This window comes from Crocuta crocuta, unplaced genomic scaffold, assembly GCF_008692635.1.
Source record: "Crocuta crocuta isolate KB4526 unplaced genomic scaffold, BGI_CrCroc_1.0 scaffold29, whole genome shotgun sequence".
Lineage (NCBI taxonomy): Eukaryota > Metazoa > Chordata > Mammalia > Carnivora > Hyaenidae > Crocuta > Crocuta crocuta.
Genome location: NW_027533280.1, coordinates 197,743 through 203,742, shown reverse-complemented (window position 1 = coordinate 203,742; position 6,000 = coordinate 197,743).

The following is a 6,000-nucleotide window of genomic DNA, read 5'->3' as shown; positions in this document are numbered from 1 at the left end:
AGGAGAGGGCCAAGGAAAGGGGCGCCCCCGGCTGCACTGGGGGGCAGCGGCTCAGAGAGGGGCCGGGGAAGCCCAGCAGCAGGCCTGGGCCTCCACGCCCCCCGGGGAAGGGCGCCTGCTGCGGCTGCCGGTCAGAAACACGTGTGGGGCCCCTGCCCGTGGATGCAGCTCCATGGAGCCCCCGGCCCTTGACCGAGACCCCTGGGGCCTATTTTGTGCCGTCTGTCATCCTGAAACCAGCACATCCCGTGAGCCCCACTTAGACGACGGGGAGGCCTGTCCCTGTCCCGGTAACGATGGCCATTTCCAAATAAATGCCCGAGCCCAGCAGCCCGCGGGCGAAGTCAAGCACGTGGCCCGTCCAGGGAGAGAGGCGCTTGAGACACTGGCTAGTAAGGACTCCACGCTTTGTGTGCTTTAAAAAGGGTGTTATTTTCTAGGGCTGAGTATTCCGGCAAAGAATCCCGTGGTTTCCGAATATGAAGAGCATTTTAAAAGTTTAGTGTTTGAATCAAATATTGCCAAAATAAAACCTTTTCTGTCTCTCAATTACTGAAAAGTGGTGTTTCTCCAAACGACATACCCTAGCGGTCCGCGTTCTGTTTTCTAGAGAATATTGGCTTCGGTTGCAAATGTTTTCCAAAGGAAATGCTGCGAAGGTTCTCTGAGGATTAAGCACACATTTTTCTCAGAGCTCAAGTTAACAGCCAAATCCTGGAGCCTCGGGAAGGACTTCAAAGGCGGGCAGCGCCCCCTGGTGGAACAGTCCATGGGCCTTCGTGCGCGCCTCCCGGTACCGCCTGCATCCACCATGGTGGGACATCTTCTGCAGGTGGCTTGAAGGGGCTGTCACAGCCCTGACCCCCAAGATCCGCCAAGAAACCCCAAATAACCGCACACCCAGAGTGGATACGAACCAAAGTGTTCGCCAAAGTGTTGTTATTGTATGAGGCTCATGCCACCCAAAATCGAACGATTTTCTTTTGCCGAATTCAGCAATGCAAATTCTGAATGTAACTCATTGCTCTAAACTCTGCTCATCTCTTTATATTTTTAATTCTTTAAAAAAAAATTTTAAATGCTTTATTTACTTTTGAGAGAGAGACAGCATGGGCAGGGAGGGGCAGAGAGAGAGGGAGACACAGAATCTGAAACAGGCTCCAGGCTCCGAGCTGTCAGCACAGAGCCCGACACGGGGCTCGAACCCACGAACCGCGAGATCATGACCTGAGCCGAAGTCAGACGCTTAACGGACTGAGCCACCCAGGCGCCCCATAATTCTTCAGTAACATTCAATGTGTGGCTGGGGAGCTGTAAATGAAGTCAGGATTATCAAAACTAGTAATGAGAAGCAACTTCATTTTTGTGTTTGGCAAACCTCGCCATCTGATGGCATGAAACACCTTGTCACATCTGAAATCGATGATAATTAGAAATGATGGATTATTTGCAAGAAAGCTACACAGATGTCGGTACAGGAGGCCTGCTCCCAAACCCAGAATAATGCATGAGCGATCCAGTATCGACCAAGTACATACGAAGTCTGTGCGATGCGTCAGCACTGCTGGTGGTGTGGGACGTATTAGACTAAGTGACGAAAGACGGGATGAAGTGATTGCATTGCGCTTTTGATATGAAATAAGGGGACTCATTCGGCGGGGGTGCCTATAAGTCTGACTGTGAATCATCTCTTCTGTGGACAGTCGCTTTGAACCGGGGAAGGGGGGCAGTGGTGTTTAATCCGTATGCTGCAGCAGCCCCGTGCCCCACATCGGAACACCCACCAGGAACTATACACCAGATTCTGAACAGTGGGTGTCTGCCGGTGCAGAGAAAGCGCTGGAGCTTGGGGAAGGGCACTTAGGCGCCTGCAGCTGTTGAGTAACCTCCAGTATTGGGGTGTCGGTTGGGGTCTTCCGAGAGTACAGGGTGTTATCGGGAAACGTCTTCCCTCTCAGAGTGAGTTTGCAGTAAGATAATAATGAAATGTCAGGAAGAGACGGCCAGCCACTAACTCATACAGTGACCAACCGTGTGCAAAGGGCCTCATGGGGACGAGTGCTCAGGTAAAGACCCCACTGCTAGGTGACAGTGTTCCCGTGATCTCGGAGTGCCCGGCCCCCACCTCCGTGCAGTGCAGAGGTCAGGACACGGCCACGGAGCCCTGCACGTGGCGCGGGGGCATCAGGGACAGGGCTGGGTCTCCCACCGGCCTGTGTCGCCCGACCTTGGTTTCTGCTCTCAGAGTCGGCCATCTGTTCCCTAAATTTGCTCACAGCCGAACACCCTGCACGAATCCCACGGACAACAGGACACTCACTAGATTCTGTGGACGGCTCGCATCTGTGTGAGCGGGTTCTGGTCCGGACCCAGAGGCTGGGCGTCACCCCAGGAGGTGCCTGGGGAGGAGGTAGCAGAGTGTCAGGGGCACTTCGGGCTGGCAGGTGCCCCATGCAGCGCCCCCCCCCAACCTGTGGGACCAGGGGTCTGCAGGGACGGGGGTGTGTCTGAGGAGCCTGTAGTGGCCGGGACAGGGGCTGGCTCAGGGCACGGCAGCCTAGGAAGGTGAAAGTTGGGTTGCATCAAGGATATTGGAGGCCGGGTGGATTCCCAGATTCCAGATTGCAGGCCGGGGACTGGGCTCTGCCCCAAGCATGATCTAAGCCAGGTCATTGGAGGGGACCCCCCGACCCCCAGGCAGATTGGGGTGCTGGGCTGCTAACAAGCAGGAGATGGGAAGCCGCCCAAGGGAGGGACAGGCAGAATAGGGAAGGACGTGGTCACGGAGGGGTTTCCGACGTGCTTAGTGGATTTTATTAGATTTTCTATGTAATTTGTATGCTCCTGATGGCTACTCTACCAGATGTAAGAAATTTATATCATTTCTAGATTATTGAGGATATGCGGCTTCTGGTTAGGTCTGCTTGTTTTTTATTTTATTTGTTTCAGGGGAATGTTCTGAATGTAAACGGAGGCTTGATTGTAGTCTATGGATGCAAGTGTATGGTTTCTCACCTTGAACGTATTTTACATCAATCGGTCTCACTTCGGTCGCTGCACCCCGAGAGAAGTCTCCTTTCATCACAGAGAATAACTTTTAATCCACAACAGGACCTGATTTCTTGACAGGATCTAACCCTCGTTACCTGGCTTATAGATAGCAAGGATTACACTCTGACATTCGTTTGAGATCATTGATTTTCCACACTTTGTTGAGCACAGTTCATAATCCGTGTTGACACAGGAAACGCTTCAGCCTCTCTTTCTCTGGAACATCCCCTCTGCCTTTTGAGCCCAAATTCCCTCAGAGGAGTCCTCCTCCCCTGGGGACACAGGTTTCTCTGGTGGCTTTAGGTGGCCGGCTGGTTTATCTCCCGTGCGCAAGGACTCGGCGGCTGGCAGATAGGGGGATGCCCTGCTTGTCGCTCAGCATTTCTGGAACCTCGCTTTCAACCCTCCTAAAATGCTCCAGCTTTGACACTCCAGTTATACCATCTGTCCCCTCCCATGTTTCAGTCCCCTGTAGGCTCCCGGGTCATTCCTTCCACATTTCTTGAAATTTTAGCTCTTGGCCACTTTCGTGATCTTGATTCCCTTCCCGATCTTGGTATAAAAGGTTCTTCTCTGCAAGGAGACTTTGCGCTGCAGGTGGTGTGTGGACTGACCTGGGGACCTACGTGCAGGAATGCTGATGTACAGGAAGCCAATCTATTTATTAAATTGCTATTATTTGCCAACTGAGTGTCATGGCCAATGCTATCAAATATCAAAGGCCCCTATGTGTCCGGGCAGCCGGATTACTGCGTTTGGTCAGTTTGGTTACTCTCGTTCCCACACCGTGATCCTAAAGACCACAAAGAAATAACGCATCTTGATAATGGGCAAAAAGTCACCTTTAAAAAATGTTTATTTATTTATTTTTTTGAGAGAGAGAGAAGGACAGAACACTAGTGGGGGAGGGGCAGAGAGAGAGGGAGACACAGAATCTGAAGCAGGTTCCTGAGCTGTCAGCACAGAGCCCGACGCGGGGCTCGAACTCATGAATCATGAGATCGTGACCTGAGCCGAAGTTGGATGTTTAACTGACTGAGCCACCCAGGCGCCCCAACACATTTTTAAAAATTAAAATGCCACAAATAAGGACAGAACCATACGTTGTAGTTCCTCATTTCTCTCTGTAATTGATACTCCATTTACAGCTTCCAAAGTCTCAGGAGCATTGGACGAAGCATTAAGAGGAAAGGCAGGTCAATGGGAACTACATGCTCGGCTTATTTTATGGGGAAGTGTGAGGAGCCACACGGGCTGCGCGGCGCTGCACACGATAGCGTCCGTGTCAATATCTCGGTCTTTATGAGCACATCAAACAGGTGGCAGGAATGAGGCGTGCTGGAAGTGCCATGCTAAGTGTCTGACACACTCAGGGTGCAGGTACACACACCGTGTGTGTGTGTGAACGAGTGTGCACCTTTATAATCCCGTACAGCAAGGTCACTTTGCTGAAGGAATGAACCCACCTGGCATGACACCAATTTGGGGAGACTTACATCTCAGGCTGATCTCCAGATGCCGCCCCTCATGTAAGTGAAGGTCTTTCCGGTGCCCGTATTAAGGATGAGCGCGGCTGCCAGGAAAGTTAATCACGACTGAGGAGGAGAGCGGTTTGCCGCACAAACTCTGTATGTACGTCAAGCACGACCTTGGGCTCCTGCCAGCCACTGATAGCCTATGACTCTGTGGTTTCTAGAATGTGCTGTGGTTTTTTAATACTAGCAGGGAATCGATTTTTTAAAATACGTTTAATTGTTCCGGATACATTCACTTTAATTTTATTTGTGTTCCTTCACCTAAAGGAATTTCTGTTTCTGGCCAAGATAAAATAACAAAGCCTGAATTTACCCTTCTGGCTTCGACAACACGGACAAGAGGAGAAAATCCGTGAAACGGGAGTTTCGGACGTTGGGCGTCAGGCAGTGGGACGGCCGTCCCGGAGAGGGGAGAGTAAGGGCTGCCCGAGAGGATGTCCGGGCTGCGAGGTGGAAGCGGACGGCCAGGCGGAGCTTGGGGAGACCAGGGCTTGTGGGGCTGAGAAGGGAGAGCTGCAAGAATTCTGTGTCCTTACTCATTCCCCGTCGTACAGGGGCTCGAACTCAATGCCGGCCATAGACCCGGGCTGCTCAGGAAATTTAGGAGAAAATTTTGTCAGCTGACACGAAAGTCAGAGGGTCCTTTACTACACACAACGCACGAATACAAGCATGCATCTGACTTAAGAAAATTAAGACCTGCTGTTCAAAAGCAGCTGTTAAGGGAATAAATAGACAAGACATAGGCAGGTGTAAATGCTCTGAATATTGCATGTGTCTGACACAGGGCCTGCGTCCACAGCACAGACAAACTCCCCCCAAATAATATGAAGCCAGGTAACCTAACAAAAAACATTTTTAAGGGATGGAAAATTGGGATGCCTGGGTGGCTCAGGCAGTTAAGCGTCTGACTCTTGATTTCGGCTCAAGTCATGATCTTGAGGTTCGTGGGATGAAGCCCTGTGTCGGGCTCTGTGCTGACAGTGCAGAGCCTGCTTGAGGTTCTCAGTCTCTCCTCTCTCTCTCATTCTCTCTCTGTCTCTCACTCTCTCTCCCTAGCTTGTGCTCTCTTTCAAAAGAACCAAATAAACATTTAAAAAGTAAGATGTAAAATAAAGTCTGTAAAGATGCTAAACATCATTAGCCACAGGGGAAATGCAAATTAAAACCACAAGAGACACCACTCTGCTGCTATTACTATTAAAAAACCCCAAGTTAGGGGCACCTGGGTGGCTCAGTAGGTTAAGCATCTTGACTCTTGATTTCAGCTCAGGTCATGATATCAAGGTTCAGGGCTGTTAGCACAGAGCTTGCTTGGGATTCTCTCTCTCCTCTCTGCCCCTCCCTTGCTCTCCCTCCCTGGCTCTCTCTGTCTCTCAAAATAAATAAATAAATAAACAAATAAACAAACATT